Below are 21,735 nucleotides of genomic sequence, written 5' to 3'. Positions count from 1 at the left end.
TAAAGACCCGATTTGTTGTGCTAAGTGCGCTGATAGTCATGAAACGAAAGAGTGTACTTCTCAGTGTGAAAAGTGTATTAACTGTGTAAACTTCAATCGCACGATGAAACTAGATTCGGAGCAACAACTAGACTGTTGCCACCCAGCATGGAGCTATGATTGTGCAAACGAAAAGTTTCGAATGCAAAAAAGTTCATCGACTATGGTAAATAGCAATCAAATTCTAATATTGTGTATCTGAATGTATGCGGTTTGACCAATAATTTTGAGGAAATATGTGTGTTGGTTCAGGAGCTGAAGCCTAAAATTCTAGTTTTAGTTGAAACTCACCTTACGGTAGATTTGAACGCAAGTTCGTTGGATATTATTGGATATAATATGATCAACTGTTTTTCGCACTCAAGACATACGGGAGGAGTTACAATGTATGTACATAATATGTTCAAAATTGACATTCTGTTGACTGAATATGTCGAAATGAATTGGATTCTGGCAGGAAAACTAAGTGATGGTAAAAGACAGATGGTCGTTGGAGGAATTTATCATTCCCCTAGCGCCAGTAATACACGTTTTTTGGATATTTTGGAAAATATTTGGTTGAATCAAATTGTTCTGGACGAAATTGACAATATCTTCTGTGGAGATTTTAACATTAATTTCAACAATGAGACAGAGTGCAGAGATTTGAAACGTGTCATGGAGGCATATGGTTTTCGCCAAATTGTTATGGAAGACACTCGCATTACGGCATCAAGCAGTTCTAGAATAGATTTGGTTTTCACAAATGTGGAAAGAGCTGAAGCAACAACCATTTCTGATTTTCGTGTATCAGATCATGAGACAGTTAATATTGTTGCTGGATTTGGACTCGATGATGGCGGACCCGAAATCTATCATATGGTGAACGACTGGAGTCGATATAATAACATTGTATTTAGTCAACTTCTTGAGGCAGGTATTCAAACCTTAAGATGCGCAGACTTTAATGAGTTGGTAAGACGTATCGATCTTTTACTTAAAGATAGTGTTAATGCACTTGTTCGTAAAAAACTAGTACTAAATGGTACTGGGTTAGATACTAAATGGTATTCCCGAACCCTTAGTGAAATCAAAAAACGTAGAGACAATCTTTACAAACAATTTTTAAGAACGAAATGTGAAAGAAATCGGCAAAAATACAAAGCTGTCAGGAACGAATATTTACGAAAAATCAAAGAGGCTAAAAATAAATCGATTCAAGACGAGCTGGAGAGAAACAAATCCAATGGAAAACAATTATGGAAAACAATAAAACGATTAATGAAGTCTAATAGTACAATTGCTAATTCGGTCACATTTAACGGAGTGGAAATCACAGACGAAAAAGACATTGCAGAGAAGTTTAATGACTTCTTTATTGATAGCGTCATGGAAATTCATAACAGCATTCCGACAAGCTCAAATGGCTGCGTGAATCAGATTATGTACAATACTGGAATTTTTCACACATTCGAAACAATTAGTAGCCAAGATTTTGATGAAATAGTGAACGATATGAAACCTACAGCAGGTATCGACAATGTATCTCTAAGAGTTTTTAAGGATTCTTTACCGACATTAGCCAATCCTTTGAGGTATGTTATAAACACTAGTTTGCAGTTAGGAATAATACCTAATACGTGGAAGTGTTCAACTATAGTTCCTATTGAAAAACAAAAAAATGCACGGGACGTTATACCGACCCATAAACATGTTGGAAATTCAAGAAAAGGTGCTAGAACTGGCAGTAAAAAAGCAATTCGTTCACTTTATTGAGTGTGAAAACATATTGATTGCTGAACAGTCTGGATTCAGAAAGCAGCATTCAACAGAATCCGCAGTGAACTTTATACTCCGGAATTGGAAGATAAACATCGAGAACGGGAACTACACAGTCTCTGTGTTTCTAGACTTCAAGAGAGCATTTGAAACAATTGATCGGCTACAACTCTTAGAAGTTTTGGTTAGAATTGGCATCAATGGTACGGTTCTAAATTGGTTCAAGAGTTATTTGGATAACAGAATGCAACGAACAAAATATGGTTCATCGTACTCACGATACAGGGAAAACAATTTGGGAGTTCCCCAAGGAAGCGTATTAGGCCCTTTGTTATTCATCCTATACATCAATGACATGAAAAGGTGTTTACATCACGGACATCTAAAACTTTTTGCAGATGATTCAGTCTCCTATTGGAGTGGAAAGGACATAGGAGATAGTTATTCAAGAAGCAAATGCAGATTTGAAAAATATAGCTGATTTTTTGAAACAAAGAAAATTGTGCCTGAATCTCGATAAAACCTGTTGGATGATTATTGGGAATCGCAAAATAGGAGTTAGTCCAAAGTTGCTCATTGATGGATGTGAGATCGAAAGAGTTCGTCAAGTCAAGTACCTAGGAATACAAGTTGATGAAAAATTGAACTTCATAGCCCACATAGACTACATAATCAAGAAAATTGCTGTGAAATATGGCGTACTTTGTAGAATAAACAGATATATGACTTTCTGGTCAAAAATAATCTACGTGAAATCTGTTATTATGCCGCACTTCGATTACTGTGCTACAATATTACTTCATGCATCAGATACACAAACGAAACGGCTGCAGAGAATTCAAAATAAGATAATGCGAGTAGTGATACGATGCAACCGATACACCCCAAGTGCACTAATGCTCGATATTCTCCAATGGTTGTCAGTCAAACAGAGGATTGCATATAACAGTAGACTGAGTCGATTTGGGGTCATTTTGGAATTTCTCAAACCCTGGGGTCTTAAAAGCTTTGTCTTGGTCCAAAACTCATCCATGATTTTTTGCAGAATTTTTAACTAACGTTTACATGAGTAAATTTGAACTTTTAAGTTTGTATGGGAAAATTGAATATTTTGTACTGAAAAATCAACATCATTTTTGTTTCTTCTGTGGAGCCGAGCCAGTTGATGGCTTTTGTGCCAATTTATAAAATTCCTAAAGGAAATTTTCCGCTGAACAACTTTGTCGAAGATCGTAACTTCGTATCTTATTAGGCAAAAAAGTTATTAGCAGTTTAATAGGGGTATGTCTTTTCGCATTGATAAACCATTAATTCAATTGACATCACTGCTGGAGCCTCGTGAAGTATAGCATAAAAAGTAGTCATGCAGTACCTCGATAGGCACCCTGCAGTGATGTCAATTGAATTAATGGTTGATCAATGCGAAAAGACATACCCCTATTAAACTGCTAATAACTTTTTTGTCTAATAAGATACGAAGTTACAATCTTCGACAAAGTTGTTCAGCGGAAAATTTCCTTTGGGAATTTTATAAATTGGCACAAAAGCCATCAGCTGGCTCGGCTCCACAGAAGAAACAAAAACGATGTTGATTTTTCAGTACAAAATATTCAATTTTCCCATACAAACCTAAAAGTTCAAATTTACTCATGTAAACGTTACTTAAAAATTCTGAAAAAAATCACGGATGAGTTTTGGACCAAGACAAAGCTTTTAAGACCCCAGGGTTTGAGAAATTCCAAAATTACCCCAAATCGACTCAGTCTAATATAACAGTTTGATTTTTATTTATAAAATGAAGAGCGGAATGTTACCATCCTATCTACTAGACGGTTTGCAGTATGGCAATGATGTACATAGCTACAATACAAGAAGAGCTCAAGATTTCAGACTTCCAAGTGCGAGAAAGGATATGACTAAACGATCAATTTTCTACAACGGACTGAAAATGTTTAACAGCTTACCACAGAGCATCAAAGATAGTGCAAACATAAATACTTTCAAGAAACAGGCGATACAACACGTTAAGCAGATATTTTGAAATAATGACATTCCTAAAAAGGATCATATAAAAGTGATGAAGATCTGAGGATACATCAGATATAAAATTGTACGGTGATGGACATACGCGGGAGTTAGACGAACAAGTCGTACTGAAATTGAATAAACTAATGCAAACAAAATTATCCATAGGATGAACCAAGGGATTGCAGTGGAGAGAGAATTCTTTGCATTTGGGATGGTAATGATCAAAATTCCACAAAGCTTCACAAATTGCAACAATTTGCAACAATTAGCACATTTTCACTCTCTCTGAGCACCGTTTCCTCTCATTTTAACTTAAACCTTCTAATTCTCTCTCACAAATTGCCACAAATTACCACAAATTCAATCATTGGCTTCACAATTTGTGTGATCATTGACGATGATTCTCCGTTTATCTCAGTCCCCTGGGATGAACAGTCCCTCCCACTTCTAAAGATGCGTATGGGGTGGAGGAAGGACCCAAATGGGCCTAAGGGACCATCACAGAATGGTCTGATCCCGTGAAGTACTTGGGACTCACACTTGATCGGAATCTTAGTTTTAAAAACCACATTGAAAATATTCAATCTAAATGTAATAAATACACTAAATCTCTTTATTCTCTCATCAACAGACAGGAAATCCAAACTGTGCCATAGGAATAAGTTGCTCATATACAAATAGGTGTTCCGACCAGCGATAATGTGTGCAGTTCCGATGTGGTCTAGCTGCTGCGCGACGAGGAAAAAAGCTATCCAGAGGATTCAGAACAAGGTTCATAAAATGAATTGGTGGCTTCCACCTTGGCACAGCATCGAAGATCTTCATCGAATTGCAGGCATTGAATCGGTCGAAGAGATAGCCAACAAAATCATTTTTAATTTCAGAGGCAAATCGATGCAGTCTTCCATCGCAAAGATTCGTTCTCTTTATGATTAGTTTAATTTTCGGATACTTTTTAGTATTAAGTTTAATATATTTTTTACATCACTATTACATTTTATTACTCTCAGCTTTTAAAAAATAATAAAAAAAACAGTAATTCCCGTAATTTTAAATTAAAAAAGACTTCAACTTGTTCCAGACCAGAAACGACGAACCCAAAGTTTTTTACTCTTACTTTTCCTTCGATGCATTTTTCCGGAACATCCCTAAAGCGTCACAGCATCCAATCTCAGCAGCAGCGCAGCATGAATTTTTATCTCACCAACCCGCCACCAGGAGTAGAAATACTATGGTGAGCGATGTTCGACTCCGCTTACTTAGGCCCCCGGTAGTAAAACAATCTACTAAAGAGATACTAAAGCAACTGGGCAGAGAGAAAAACCATCTCAGACAGAACCATTAGAGTTGATGTTGGCTGAAAGAAACCCCTTGGTAGCAGAGGTGGTCTCTCGGCCATCATTGCCAATGGACGGAGGAACTTTATGCGGATTTCAACTGAGAGTGAGAGTCTCTGCGGGGGAAACTCTACCAAACTTCCAAACAAGCTGCCAGCCAAATCGCGTTTTGGAGTCGCACACGCGCAGAAATTATTAAACCGCGATCGGAATCGGTTGTGCTTTCTGTGCTCTGTAACAGGTCTCGATCGGACCTCGCGCGAGTACGCGAATTTGAGATTTGTTGATTTTTTGAGTTTTTTTATATAATTGAATTGAAGTTTTTGGATTTTATTTAACTCCTGTTGGAATCAAACCGATCAATCGGGAAACCATCGGGATTCAAAAGTCGCGTGCACAGAGCTTGTGCGTTCGGGTGCGAGTGATTGCGGATTTGTGCACGGATCTATTTGGTGGAGACCTTTCGGTGCGGTGTTGTTTTTTTTGCTCTAAAGCGAGTGGCTTATCTCGTTGGACAGTGCGCAAGGTGCCGCTGTGGCCTCCTGGAAAATAGTGGTTGGTGTGTGTTTTGTTTTTTTTTATAGTTGTCTCCTAGTTAGTCGATTTCTAGGGTGTTTGGTTTATGGTTTCTAGTTTTTAAATTGGCGCTTGTGCCTATGCGGCTTGTTTTATGTTATTATCTTCTGACAACGACAACGACGACCAGAGTAAAATTTCTGGTTTTCTTTCGGGTGGGCCTCTTTTTAATCTCCTATGATTGTGCTATTTGCTGCGGTCTTGTAGCGTGGCTTTCCGGTAGTTTTTTTTCTACCTTACTGTCTTGTTCATCTGTTTGTTTCGGGGGAGTTACGCTAGTGGCATGTTTGTGATTTATTTTTCGATGACGGATGTTGGCGGGTTTCTGGGATTGCTGTCGTCAAGCTGGTGCAAGGAGGATTTTTGAGCACACCTTTTGGCAGAAAGTAGAAAGTGATACGTGTTTGCAAACAATTTTGAAGAGATGAAAGTTTGTCGGCGGCAAGATTTGAGATCCGGAGCTGCGGCGCGGCAATGTGTCTCCAGTGAGATATATGATCCAAATTGAAAATTGGTGTTGTTTTTTTTCGGTGTGACAAACAGGCACCGCGCGTGCTCAAAAGATAGTGATAGTGAAAACAAGGATTATCGAAAAATTTCAACAATGTTCAAAACACGTAACTGAAAGTTTTTAATGCCTGAAAAGATAACAACAAACAGGAAAAGTTCGATTCGTTCGGGGAGGAGAATCACATCAGACGAAGAACACCAACAAAAGGACGCGGGAACTTACAAAAGGCAGAACTCGACGACGCAAAGTTGCAGTGCGGCGACTCTCGGGAGATAAATTATGCAACTTGATTGTGGCTTTGGGTAACGCACCATCAAGTGGTGGGTTTGTAAGAGGTTTTGAGTTTGGTGGCCTGGGGGCATCGCGAGGCTGCAGCCAGAATCTTACTCGCGCGTCGCGCCTCTACAGTGCGCCTCTGTGTGTGCAAAATCTTGAAAAAAACATCGAACACGATCGCTGCCTCGCTGCCTGGCTGGCTGATGTTGATCAAGGTCTTTGGACACGACCGGAATACCGGGGACCTGTTGCGAGTTGTTTAGTGAGTGCAAAACCTGCGACCTGCTTTTCATTGTGACACATTTGCGTCTCTCGACTACTCTCGTGTGCCCAGATATGTTTAGTATGCCTCAACTTAACTCCAGAAGGAGGTGACCCCTGGTGTACCCTGTGTGTCTGTGAAGATCAGAAAAAAACAGAGACCTGGGCACAAGTGTAACAAAAACGCGTGTAGCTTTCCAAAGTGGTTCACCAGCATCCAGTTGACAAAATCGAACCGAATCTATCTACAAATACATGTATGTCCAAGCTACGTTAAAGGATCGCAAAGTGTGTGTTGTGCCTACAAAGTAGTCTCAAGCTGGTAGGCTCGATGTTGATGGGGTGATCAATAATGAATTGATGAAGAAAAAAAAAACAAAAATCAGATCTCTCGGGCGCGAACAGGCGTTCGTGATCGGTAGTGCTGCTAGTTGTTGAGTGCTGTTGTGGTTGATATTTATGGCCTGTATGTCCGTCAATGTCAAACGTCGTCGCACGTCGTCGTCGTTGAGATTGGTGGAGTCTTTTAAACAAAATCTGTGAATGGAGAGTGCTCGTATGCAGAAGGTGTTGCCAGATTGAAAATAGTATAGAAATGTTATCATTTGATAACAACTTTATGATCAATTGAATAGAAACTACGGAAATTTCAACTATGAATATTTATTTTTGACTACAAGGCGATGCTTTAAATCCTATCATTCAATACCATTTCTTTTGCACATTCATTTTTGAGTAGGTTTTCCTTTTTCCAAGAATCTTTAAATTTCGTTTTAAACTGTGATGCCTGCTTTTGTTATATATGTATCTTATAAATAATCACTTGATTGCATTTTTAATTCTGAGTGTGAAATTTGTAAACCGAGAAAGAGAATATTAGAACCTGCGCTTTAAGTGATTTTTTTTTAAATCGAACTCCACAGAAAATTATATTTTTAAAATTTGAAGGTTTCATAACTAATTGAAAATGGGATAGAATGTAATTTATGTCATTCCATGAGTTTTTTTCGGTTGGTGTGAATTTTTTTTTTAACTTTTGATTAAAGGAAAGAAAATAAAATTATCAATAGTTGATGGTAATAAACTGTAAAAATCAATTTCAACAATGCAAAATTAGTTTTGTTTTTCCTGTAGGTTTATTGGTTCATCACCAGTTAGGAAATACCCAACTTTAAAAGAAATAGGCAATTTCTACGATAAAACCGGGATAAACAGGTTCATTTTTCCTACAGGGCATTTTTTTTTGTCAAATTTTGCAGGTTCGCAACACCGACACCACCTACTGTGATATTGCGAACCTATAAAAATTGACAAAAAAAAATCACCAGTCGAATTTTTGTTCTAATTGTCATGTCAGTGTGATCAGTAGTTCTACCACAGAGAACAGAGTTCGAGCTGGAGCTCAACACGTGTGTGTGAATACCAACCTAAGTTTCAAACCAAATGCGTAAGTGGACTAACATACATAAGATGTCGCTACCGGTACACCTATTTTTGTTTTCATTTTTTCGACACGTTTAGAAATTAATACTCATCGCTTATCTCAAAGGAGGCCAGTGCAATGTATGACAGTAACACAAATTTTGGTGTAATAAATTTTAAAACATCATGATTTAAAAAAAAAAATGCAAATCATATTTCAATCACAATTGAACGCTGTCATATGCCCATATTGTTCAAACAATTTTGGCGCTGAATTGAAAGTTGAATTCCAAGAAGAAGAAGTATCTTCACCGGTTTATTTATATCGCTGTTACCGAAGACGTTATTGTGATAAAAATTCAGATCCTACTTACGGTTAACTCATCGCAAATTGTTTCTCGGCTGGTTGAACTTCCCGATAAATTGGAGTGCACCCTTTTGGAACACTGTGTGTGGCTATATTATTATCCGTCGATTTGGTTTTATCGAACAAGAACAGACCCTTCTCCATTGTTTGCTGATTCTTGCTGTAGACGACGCAAACAACCATCGAGATTTGTTTCATCATCAAGCGTTTGCTGCTACCATGACCAGACGCAACAGAAACAAGTTGCATGATGATTCGCAGGATGAAAATGTATCGCCGCAGATGGGGTCAAAAAAACAACGAACCAATGAAGAATGTGCTGCTGTCGCTGATGAAAACCAAAAATCCGCTGCTGATAGTTGTCCCGACATAAGCTTGCTAGACTTACGCAACATGATAAAGTCTGACATAATTGATGCTATCGAAACAACTAATGAGAGAATCGACCGTGTTGCTTGCTCAATAAACGAGTCCATTGCATCTCTGAAAACTGAGGTTGAAGAGATTAAATCTTCTCAACAGTTCATATCCAACGAATTCGAGGTTTTCAAAGTGGAAACAAACGCGCAAAAAGAATCTATATTGTCGCTGACCGAAGAAGTAACAGTGTTGAAATCAACAAATGCCGAATTGCTTCAGAATACGGAGGAGCTAAACTTTGAAGTCAATATGCTCAAACAAGCATCATTAAATAGTCACTTATTAATTAGCAACGTAATTCACCTTGCCAACGAAAATTTGGAAACTGTCATTCGCAACATTATGAATTTATTGAACATCGAGTATTGCGCTGATCAAATAATTGGAATAGCCCGTTTCTCGTCAGCTAACAACAAAGGAATTGCACCAATTTTGGTGCGTTTTACGAATGATCTACTAAAGGACCGATTGTTGAGAGCTGCTCGTAGAAGACCAATAAACTGCCTAGAGATTGGATTTGGAATGGATCAACGAGTGTACCTCAATCATCGTTTAACTGATGCCAATCAACGCCTATTGAGTGCCGCCAGGAGATTTAAAAACGAAAATCAATTTCAATTTGCTTGGTTCACAAATGGTTTTGTATATTTAAAAAAGAATGAACAGTCCAAGCCTATAAAAATATGTGATATCCGTGATCTACCAACAAATTATTAATTTTGAATTCTTTTTATGCTATTATGAATTGTTATTTCTTAATTGTTGCGCTAGTTGAAAACTGAAAAATTTCCCCAACACCACTGAAAATATATAAATTTGTGTTAGTTTAAGATACTTCCTCCAGAAATTGCGCCTAATTGGTAGCTTCAACAGTTATGTAAACTTCTTAGCTACAAATGTTCGAATAAAGTAAAAAAAAAAAAAAAAAAAGTGCTAAAGTATGTGTTGGTATTTTACTATCAGTTAACAGTTTTCTAGAACAGAAAATGTGAACATAAATGTTATAATTGTAAACTATGACTCGATATTCTGGTTGATGTTACCTGAGATCGATATATGAGGACTTGTAACCCAGGGTTAGTAATCCGCAGAAATGATTTAAGTTATTTATAAACATGAGTTACAAGCAGTGTTCTGAATATCAATCAAAACAAACACTCAGGATGCGTTTCCTGTTGGAAACATTCTGATTGTATAATGGGAAAGCGCCTCTCGCAACTGCTTCGCCTGGCTGGTATGCAATCTCGATCAGCGCTCCTATCAGCTATGCAAACCGAGTCGCATCATTCAGAATAATCGGTTTAGCAAACATCGCATATCGGAGATGATTGAGATACAAACTGATCCATTCTGAATGTAGCTCACTCAGTATCTGCCTGAATTATATGAAAATCAAAATTATTTTTTGCAGGACGAGAAAAATCAAACAATTGTGAGGAACACCATAAATTCTCAGTAATTTTAACGTGACGGACGACAGTTTAATAAAAGAACTTGTAAAAATTGAAAAACACGGCGAAATTGAACATCTTTCCCTCACAAACACAACTACAATTTGATTTTAATCATACTGATGTTAAAAAACGTTATAACAACAGATAAATTTATTAATTTGCTGTATATCAAATCAAACAAAATACGCTAATGATCGGCTTCATGTATCACTCACTCACTGCCTGATCCATTCACTCCTGATCGAAGACCAACAAGATTCGCCATATGCATTGCGCATTGGTGAGATTCCAATTTGATGATGGTGCTGCACTGTTTTGACAGCAAGCATCTAGCGAGGTGATCTGTATTTTAGCGATGAATTGAACGATCGATGATCGGGTAGGTCGAGTAGCAATCAATAACGAAACCCGACCGCTGTACGTTCAGGTGCGAAGGGCAATCAGAAACATTCATTGAAAATGAGTGATATTCAGAACACTGGTTACAAGATACAGTCAACCGGAATACGGACCCATAATTAACAATTATAACATTTATGTTCACATTCTCTGTTATAGAAAACTATTCAATGACAGACATACTTTAAAACTTGGAATTCAACTTTCAATTCAGCGCCAATATTGATTGAACAATATGGGGCATATGCTGGGACATATGAAAGCGATTATAGTATGATTGAAATATGATTTGAATTTTTTTTAAATCACGATGTTCTTAAAATTTATTACACAAAAAGTTGTGTTACTCTCATACATTGCAATGGCCTCATTTGAGATAAGCTATGAATATTAATTTCTAAGCGTGTCGAAAAAAAGGAAAAATATGTGTACTGGTAGCGACATCTTATGGATGTTAGTCCACTTAGGAATTTGGTTTGAAACTTAGGTGGGTATTCTCACACACGATTTCAACAAATTTTTGTTCGGGGCCCGATGTCTGTTCTCTGTGGTTCTACCTTGACGGCTTAATCTTAAATTTATTTCTCAAATCTGGTTAATACATTGAATTTGATGAAAAAATGTTTTTCCAACTGAAAAATTAGTGTACATAAAAGTGAAAAACAACAAAGAATCTATAATATTCCAATAATGAAACACTAGCAAGCTGTCATTGATCCCTACGAGAAGAATCTGAATGTTGCAATACTCATCATTTAGAACTTTCGTTTCGGATACAACTTACAGTAACAAAATCATCAGCAAAGAAATGACATTTTGTGCAACAATTGGATAGCTATCTTAATATTTAAGATATTAGATGAATAACCTGAAGTCTAGCTAACTAATTTCTATCAATAGTGAGAAATCTTTATTTCAAATTTTAGCAGCTAGAATCAGACCAGTTTGTCGGTTAAAGTACTTTGTTTTGGGTCTTTGGTTTGCTAATTGAATTTTTTAGGCATTAAAAAAAAAGCTTAAATTAAAAAATATTATGTTAGTAAGAATTCAGTGGAGGGTTAAGATATTCAATTTTTCCCGGGATTCCGGGAATTCCCGAGAAAAGTATCGTCAGATTTCCCGATTCCCAGGAACAGGAAATGGACACTCTAGATAGACAAAATCTGGAAAATGACGCCAAAAACAGTTATTAAAATATAGGCACCAAAAATGCTGTTTCCTAGTGTTAATTAAAAATAAATCTTTATTTAAGAACCAGTTGTTTCAATGATCTTATCTGCAAGTCTACTGTTCCTGTTTTGGTACTGGACTAATGCCCTTCATTGTACCTAGATCTAAAATACCAGTAAAATGCTTAATATCTAAAGAAAAATATAAATATAAAACCTGATTTAGTATTTTATTTTAAATAAAAAATTCTTGGAACTTATATTATGGATTTTTAACGATTCAAATAAAAATTCTTATTTCTGATAAGAATTTCTAAATCTTTTTCTTCTTCAGCACATTTTTCAGTAGAGTAACAGTTTGAAGGTTTTTTTTTGTGTTTACTTGTAACTTATTTATCCAAAGCTGGCAAAAAAAATATGGAAATTCTCTATATAGGTTCTTAGTTATGCTCTAATGAAAATTCGCACTATAATTGATTAGATCAGGTGTGGCCAAATCATGGCCCGCGGGCCATATGTACCATTTGGAGATGAAATTTATCAAAATCTGTACCAATCATTCAAGAATTCGAATTAAAATTAGGAAACACCTGTATATTCTAAAATTTTCTAATATTTCATACATGAACTGTAATTACGATTAACAGATGTGTATTGTGATGATTTATTTCTTATTTTATTACCACTTACCTACCATTATTCTTGAAGCAATAAGAGCTTCTAAATGGCTGCATGACACTAGTTTGATTGGTTTATATACGACTTAAACAACTTATTTGTCAAAGTTTAGAATTTTTGGCATTTTAGATAGGAGAATATACTTCATTTGTCAGCTTCCATTGAAATCAATGAAATATTTACTGTAAATATCACGACAAAATAGATACATCCATTACATGACAATTTGCGTTGGGTATTTCCAGATGTTTACCAAATTTTTAAATTTTCTCATTTTTGCAGAAGGTACTATTTGATAGTTTTTGCAGCTTATTAATGATATTTCGAAACAAACTTTTTTTTTTTAAATATTTTATTTAAAAAGCTATTGAAATTCACTGCGTTTTGATATGCCATGTTATAATATCCATTAAAAAATAACAAAATTATGTGGATTTCATTTTTTTTGGCGAAAAAATATTATATCAAACGCCTCAGAAAAAAATTAAATCTGCAAAAAAGCCTGTATTTTAAAGTCGCATAAATACACAAATTTTGTAATCTTATGGAAAATTTAGGAACCTTGTCCTTGTAACAAACCCGTCGGATAATAAAATTGTTCCCATATCGAAGATAATTTCGCAAAAGTTCGAAACAATTTAAAATTTTCGTTTTTATTCTCCTGTTGAAACAATTATTCTGTTATAGGCATATCTACATGTTAAAAATGTGCCGTTATTCTTTGATAATTTTTTGAAATTTTTTATTTAAATCATAACTTTTGAACTGGTGCAAATTGAAAAAAAATAAAACATCGCTCTCAAAATTTCTTAAAAAAATCAACTTCTCGAATATGACGAAAAGATTAAGGATACATGAGAATCAATGAATTTTTCGAAAAAATCATGAAATTTACGCTTGAAACCTTGATTCTTTTGTTTCTCTCAAACTTTTCATCATCTTCAAAAAAAAGATTGCGTTTTTTTAGCTCAATCACCTCATATATTGGAATTTCATTCCCTACTTTAAATTTTTAAAATCTGTTTGAATAGTGTCAAATTTTGAAGGCGAGAATTTTTGGGATGATTCTATAGCCGCGGTCACCAAATTTATAGTTTGCATCTGATTTGAAACTGCATTTTGAATTGTCGAAGTTAGTTCAGTTTTGAAACTATCAATGATGGAGGTCTAGTTAACTTTTGAATTAGTCTATCGCATTTCCAAAATTTGGCCCGACTGTTGAAAATGTTGGCCACCCATGGATTAGATAGTATTGAAAAAATGATGTTAAGTTCAAAAATGGAACATCATGGTCAAACGTGTCATATTTTTGGACCATTTATCTTTTTTCCGGGTTTTCCAATGATTTTCTATAATTATAGGAAAAAAGGCAGTATACCTAGTTCATTTTCTTCACAGAAATGGTAATTTTGTTTTTAAACTAAGGCTTGGCCTGTTAAATAATGTGATTTATTCTTAATCTTGTCCCGGGCCCCTCGGCTCATGGGGGCCCCGAGGAAAATAAAAATTTGAACATTACTTAAAATTCTGCCTAAAGTTCTAGAAAACTAGGAAAAAAATGAATATCGGAATTAAAATGTTTAAAATAACAGGTAAATGGGGTCTCTCGAAATTATATCTCGAATAGCTTCACTCTTCTATAAGTTTTTCCCCCTAGAGTAAGCATGAGAGAATTGTTCCCGCAATGCATTGCAATGTTTTTGATTTCGAATTTTTCAACATAAAATCCGGACAATTCTAAGAAGAATTCGATGAAAAATTTAAAAAAAAACATTAAGAAAGTGACTAAAACCCCCGAAAATTTTTAATTTTCCTAACGAAACACGTGAGCTGCGTTCAAATCTCTTTTCGAACTCCTAAAAAAACACAATTTGGATAAAACAAGCATGCAAAAACTATGCCTCACTTAGACCTTAATTTGCTTTATTTTTCCACTTCTCATTTAAACCCGGGATGTCCGAATATATCCGGGGAATCTGAAAGGCAAACCCTACAATAAATAATACAACACATTTCTTATTTATTAAAAAAACAAAATATTCCTTTGTATATACTTTATATATATTTTGCAGCAAAAAAGCATTTTTTTATGCTAAGGAAGTATTTTCTCCTCATTTAAAAAAAATTAACTTCTTTTACGAGGGAAATATTCACTTTTTCTACGATTTGGCAAAAATAAACAAAATACAGATATTTTAAGCTTTTGAGAGAAAATTTGCAAAAATTTGAAAAAGTTCAAAAATAAATGCAAAATATAAAAAATCCTTTCAAATGGTTATTTTGATCGGGCTTTGTTGGGTATAAAATAAACTAAACCAGGAAATCTGAAATGCTTACTTTGTAAGAACTTTGTTAACGTTAATATTTCTTTATTTTCAATCTCATCTTATTCCAAATTTATGATGCTGTGTCTTAAAAATTGAATTTCATTTCTGAATGACAATTTCGATAATATCTTCTGTCACATTAAGAGGAAAGTTTGACAAATACTTCTTAATTTTTTTTGAATATATTTATTTTTAAAATAAATAAATCAATAAATGATTTTTTATTCTAAGCGTTAATCCTCGTTTCATTTTAAAAATTTAAACACATAACATGAACACGATTTTTTTTGTATATTTTGCCATTCCTGCTTTCCTCTGATTGTAACTTTGATTCTCAATTTTGTATTAGAATTTCATTTCCAATTTAATACTACGATCTAAAATTGATACTAAGAATTGTGGGTTTAAATAAAATTTCCATGGAGTTTGAATTCAATTCTGTTGATTTTTTTTATTCAAGATTCTTTGTCTGAAGTCTTAATGTTATTTTACAATTGTCAGAGAGAAGTTTTTATTCTGCTTTCGATTAAGCTGATTGATTAATAATCACTTGATTAATCAAATGAAAAGTGTTTTGATATCTACTTATCTGTGATTTTTTTAATTTTTTAAAGTTTTTTGGGTAGTGATTGAGTTATCAAATAAATTGTACATTGAATTTTGCCCTATTCAGTTTTTTCATTTCCGTATTATTCGATTAATTCTTCCGCAATTTTTATACGTAATGTATAAAGATTTATTTTTTGAAGATATCACGTATTTTTGTATTTCTAAAAAATATTCTGTTTTCTGGGACAGCATATGAAAAAAAAAAAGTTGATTCATAGGGCCCCCGAAGAAAATTGCCACGGGCCCACAGTGCGGTGACTAGTGGACAAAAGTCAAAAATATAACTTTTTAAAACCTTAAATCCAACTTTACAAACCGATTGGAAATAGGTTTTAGTTTCATACACGAACATACTTTTGACATAATTTTGCTTCCAATACTCACAAGATGGATTAAAAATTGATGCATGAAAAAACACAAACAAAATTTTTTTTCGGAAACATTTTTTTTTTAACTTTTGTTTACCGTTGACAAGTTTTGCAGCAAATTCAAATTCTTTATTCTACAAGTTGAAGATTCAAACTTGTGCAACTTGGATCGCCACGAGAAATCATCCACCAGGATACCGTTCGCTACTGTGACTGACTGCCGTCCCACCGGCCGACTGTTGAAGGGAAATATTTATGCCTACCCTGAGAGAATGTGCTCTTGTAAACATTCGACCATAGGCGTCCCACACAAAACTCAATGTGCGTTGTGTAGTATTTATTAGTGAAAAAAACGTTATAGCTACCTGTTTATTTACCATTATTTTTGTTTTTTTAAGTTTTTAAGTTTCATCAACTAAAATTGCTCAGCTTCAGCTAGTCTGATCAAATTTGCGTCACAAGACGTCACTACCATTTGAAATTCAAATTCTAGGGAATTTTATCCTGAGCCCCTACAATGCATGCTGAATTGCGTTTTTTGCGCTAACAGTGATATTAGCAATTTACGGTTGGTTCTTTTTACAGCACAGGGATGAAATTTCTTTTAAAAGGACCTTTGTGGACAAACGAAAACCGAAATCAAGATAATTTTTCGTCTTGAACTAAACAGTATTAAGGCTATGATCATTTAGTATCCGGGCACTTTATTTCGGTGATATCTACGTTAATAGAGCTTGGATATGCGAAACTTTAGCAGCGTTGTGTTGGTTATGAAAAGGACTATATTGCCTATTTTTGATAGATTTTTAAGTCAACGTGTGTTTGAGATATTTACGACGCAAAAAGGCATGATAAAAATAATTTTGCACAAATTTGCTCCTTTTACGCAATTAGCGCCTCGAAAATTCTTCATTGTTGACTTGAAAGCTCATGAACTGTTGATTTTTTCTGATTTTTTTTTTGACCAAATGGTTAAGAAGTAAAAGGAGCAACTCTAGGATGCTCACGAAGTTCAAACCAAGCATCTTAGTGGAACCCTTGATCTTAAATATGGTAAAAAGTCTATGGTTATTAGGGATAACTGAATGCAGACTCCTTAAATAATGCAAAAAATCCATTTCCGGCAGGCAAAAAGTGTTGCCTGACTAGTAGACACCAAGTAAATAACTAATAATGATCAGTTCCAAAGATTTTAATCTGTGCATCCGGTTTTTACGCAATATGACAGATGTGTTCTGATGGATAAAAAAATTTATGTTAAAACCGGATTTAAGAGATCAAATTCTTCGAGATGCCTACTCATGAAAAGGTTCCAAAACGATTCCAACTGCTTTTTCCAGGTGAGTTTGAGTAAAATATCATGATTTTGCAAAGGTTTTGCTTCTGGGGTTAAAAAAATAAATCAATACATGACTGCGAAAAGTGTGCAAAGATAAAAAAGAGATTTTATGAAAAAGTTAGAGTATTTCTTGAAATCATTGATAAATATATTTTTTTTATATTTTTACATTAAATGTCATATTAACACCTTCATTTCCTCCATAGAAAGTTTTTCGATAAAATGAATAGTTTTTAAAATACACACGTTTGTAACTGCCCGGATACTAAATGATCATAGCCTTATATAACGAGCCTATAGTAAACAAAGAGACGAAATGTCACGATTGGAATTTTTGATTTTCTGTCAGTGTCATTCCAATCGAGCAAAACCAAGCAGTCTTAAAGGCAGCCCTACAGCAGGGTTGCAAGCTCAATATTTCAAAAGGGATCAGATTGCGCCTCTTTGTTTACTATAGTTTCTTTAGCCTTATATCTTAAAAGATATTTTGAATAAATAAAGATTAATTGATATGTTTGTGATTTGAAATCTCATTAAAAAGCCATATAAAGCTTTGTGATTCCAATTTTGAAATATATTAAGCAAAGATAAATCTTACATGGGCTAAAGTTCGTGGATTTCATGTACCTCTAAAAAATTTTATGCGTTACATTATAACTAGCAAACATTCACGTTCATTGGATCTTTCAAAAGAATCGAAAATCTTCATTATTCAGAATTTTTGAGTCATGGATTTTACGGGTTGAAGAATTAAATTTGAGTCAATAAGGTCAAAATATATTTTTGTTGCGTACTTTCATTGAACAATAAACAAGAAAAATTTAACGAATTTCACATTTTCACGACTTTTGTCTATTGGTTCTATGGGATCAGCATACTGTGAACCCCTCGATGTTTTAATCCGGCCCTGGATCTTAGTTAAAAAACTGTATTACAAAATTGTTCATTTCTCATCAGAAGCTATAAATCCTTAATTTTATCTTCAAATGTTGTGAGACAAAATTATGCTACATAATTTATTTTAAATCAACTTGGAGAGGAAATATAATTTTTTACAATGACAATTTCACATCTGTTTGTAAATGAAAAAAATAACGGAATTATAATGACTCTAATACTTGGTTGACTTTTTAACACTTATTTGAATTCATAATAAATGAAAAACTAAGACTGGTTTAATTTTATTTGAATTCCAGATTTTTGCTATGGATTTCCATACTTATAAACAGAACGCAGTCAATTAAATTTTGTACAATATTTTTCACAAAATATAGCTTAAAGATATGAAGAAAAATTCTATTTTTATTTACCTTCTGTTTTGTATAAACGTTCATGATTTTGAATTCACAAATAAGATCAATTAGGAATCAAAACTGAATTTTATTCGATTACCTTTAAAAATGTCTTCACTTTTCTCGAATTCAAAAATGGTGTTTTTACTGTGAAATCGAAACTTATAATTTTTATTCTTTTTTACGAAGGTTCAATGCAGAGTTTAATTTTTTTTAGGTAGGGTTGCATCACTATTCTAATTAGGAGTACTACAAGAGCTTGTAATTTTTAAACTAAATCTAAGGATTAACTACAAAAAAAGCAAAATTGTGAACTCATCTTATGCCTTAAAATTGACAAACAATTTGTTGATTTGTTGAAATCTTAGACTGTCATAAAATTATAAACTATGTCCTAAATTTGGACATTCTGTTGAAAAGTATACAAGTGAAGTATTTTGTGAAATTTCAATTAAATAGTTTTCAAAACATTTAGAAGGTTACCTGATTAAAAAATAGAAAAAAAGTATAAGAAATAAACGTTCAAGAGAATTCATCAGTATTTTCAACCAAGCTTTTCGTGATTCAAAGATATTTTTTTCATTTAATCAAAGTGTTTGATTAATTTTTTTTTTGTTTAAAAACACTTTTTTCAAAATGTTTTTTTTTGCATGGTAACTGTGAAAGACTTATTTTAACATTTCTTATCATTTCCATTTTCAACGAGAAACTATTTATTATTTGAAATTGAAATTCACAATTTCCAGACCACAATGTAAAAGAAAAATATTTAATTAAAATTTAAACATTAATTTCATTAAGTGTTGATAAATAAAATTCCCAGTGAATTCTTGTTCCATCGATGGCCAAAAGATAGAATCTACGAGGCGAAAAAAAGAACATAAATTAAATCTTCTTCCAAGCGATGCAACAGTAGGGGAGAGTGGGGATACTTGATCCCCTTTTCTTATTTTCACCATATCTTTTTGGAAAAATTTAGCAACTCGCCGTTTTTGACATTTTCTGACAGCTTGTAACTTCAAGTTTCTATGCTCCAAAAATTAGAACGATACTTGAACCCGTTGATGAACTAGAAGCATTTTCGTGGGAGTAAAAAAATTGCGAATTTTCTGAAGTTAGGGGAGACTTGATCCCCTATTGAAGGAGACTTGATCTTTTATTCAGAAAGCCCTAATTCTTGCATAAAAATCAAACAAAACCCCAAGATAGAGTGTTAATTGACTATTTTGGTCATGTTTGTTCTCATTTCACAATGTATAGTAGACATAAGAAGAAAATTCTATAACTTTGTCTCAACGCTAATAGCATTGCATACTTAACGGCGCTATTTTATATAATTAAGAGAAAATTAATTATTTTTGCTCTTTTCTTCAGACAATTGTTCGATAAATATTAGTTTTTGGATAAATATTAGTAATTTCGTAATCAGCAATCATAACGATCAATTCAGAAGAAGAATATGTCGTTTGGAAGGGGGATCAATTGTACCCATAATCAACATTTTAGAAAACTTTTTCTGGAAAAAATTGAGAGTTTTTAATTACTTTGAAAATATGGCATTACGAAGTTCATTTTACGCTCGAGCGATTGATACATTAGAACAAATATTTTTTTCATAATTTTCTTAAGTAAGGAACATTTTAAAGTGAAGAAAAAAGATCTTCAAGTTACATTTTGTGAAATTTTTCAAACAAAGTTCAATTACTCAAACAATTATTTTGTTAAAATTATTTAAACTACAAACATTGTTATTTTGCTCATTTTGGCACATTTTTCTAGAACATTTGATCTTTGTAAGACATTCCAGTTTCGAGATATAGCTAAGGAATCAAGTATCCCCAGGGATCAAGTATCCTCGTTCTCCCCTATAGACTAAGTCGATATGGGGCCATTTTTGAATTTCTCAAATTCTGGGGCATGGAAAGCTTCGTTTTGGTTTAAAACTCATCCATGATTTTTTGCAGAATTATTAAGGAACGTTTACATGAATAAATTTGAACTTTAAGGTTTGTATGAGAAAGTTGAATATTTTGTTTTGAAAAATCAACTCTTCTGTGGAACCGAGTCTGTTTATGGTTTTGTGCCAATTAATAAATTCTCTAAAGGAAAATTTCCGTTGAACAACTAGGGTCATGCAATACCTTGCTAGGAACCCAGTAGTCGTCGTGTCAATTGAATTTATTGTATTTCAATGCCAAAAGACATAACCCTGTTAAACAGCTAATAACTTTTTTGCCCGATGAGATACGAAGTGACGGTCTGCGACAAAGTTGTTCAGCGGAAAATTTCCTTTGAAGAATTTATAAATTTGCACGAAAATTGATTTTTCAGTACAAAAAAAAAATCAATTTTCCCATGCAATCCTTAAAGTTCAAATTTACTTATGCTAACGTTACTAAAAAAAATTATGCTAGAAATCATGGATGAGTTTTGAACCATAACGAAGTTTTTTAGATCCCAGAGTTTGAGAAATTAAAAAATGACCCCAAATCGACTCAGTCTACTGCAACAGCCCATAAGAATGAACAAAGAGACTAAGCACGATTCCATAATTTTATGGAAACTTTATTGCTTTAAATTTTTTTAAAGATCTGGAAACACTTGCCGCAGATCTACTCTCGTCAACGATGTCTTAAGCTAGCAGTTTCCTTTTTAAAATTGAAAGATCACTTTTTTCCGCAAAATGGCTAGCAGGAGCAGCAGACGCACATGTGACATTTGAGTGAGCGAGCTGAATACCGTTTCTTTGAGCCTCAAACGGCACTCGCTAAATGATCGATTCTTCAACCGACCTTACAGAAATTATCGGTACAGGAAATAAGCGGTGATTTTTGTTTCAATTTTATAAAACAAACTTTGAAAGGAATGACCTTTTGCTGCTAACATTTTCCGAAAGTGCGTGAGATTTGACCGACCTAGAACCGGTTCTTCGGAACAGAATAAAACTTTTAAACTTTGCGGCCAAAATCGAACCGAAATGGACCATTAAAATTCAACCGAAATCTACAAAAGATGATGGATCAAAACTTGTGTCTCAGATTGTCTCGAATTTGATTTTTTGTTGACCTTTCGGGAAAGCTCAGTTCTTCCGATCCAACGACGGCG

General features: G+C 34.0%; 1 protein-coding gene across 2 annotated transcripts in view; it reads left to right on the top strand.

Annotated features, from left to right (window-relative positions):
- Positions 1–5,361: 5,361 nt before the first annotated feature.
- Positions 5,362–21,735, top strand: part of LOC129740931 (angiopoietin-2) — a 614,877-nt gene continuing 598,503 nt past the window's right edge. The window contains exon 1 of one of the 2 annotated variants that reach the window (XM_055732577.1): positions 5,362–5,717. The gene's annotated coding sequence lies outside the window, so the exon portion shown is untranslated. Of the gene's footprint in view, positions 5,722–21,735 lie in introns of both variants that reach the window. The other variant, XM_055732576.1, reaches the window with a different exon arrangement.

The sequence above is a fragment of the Uranotaenia lowii genome, chromosome 2 (assembly GCF_029784155.1).
Source record: "Uranotaenia lowii strain MFRU-FL chromosome 2, ASM2978415v1, whole genome shotgun sequence".
NCBI classification, from domain to species: domain Eukaryota; kingdom Metazoa; phylum Arthropoda; class Insecta; order Diptera; family Culicidae; genus Uranotaenia; species Uranotaenia lowii.
This window is presented reverse-complemented; position numbering and strand designations above follow the sequence as displayed.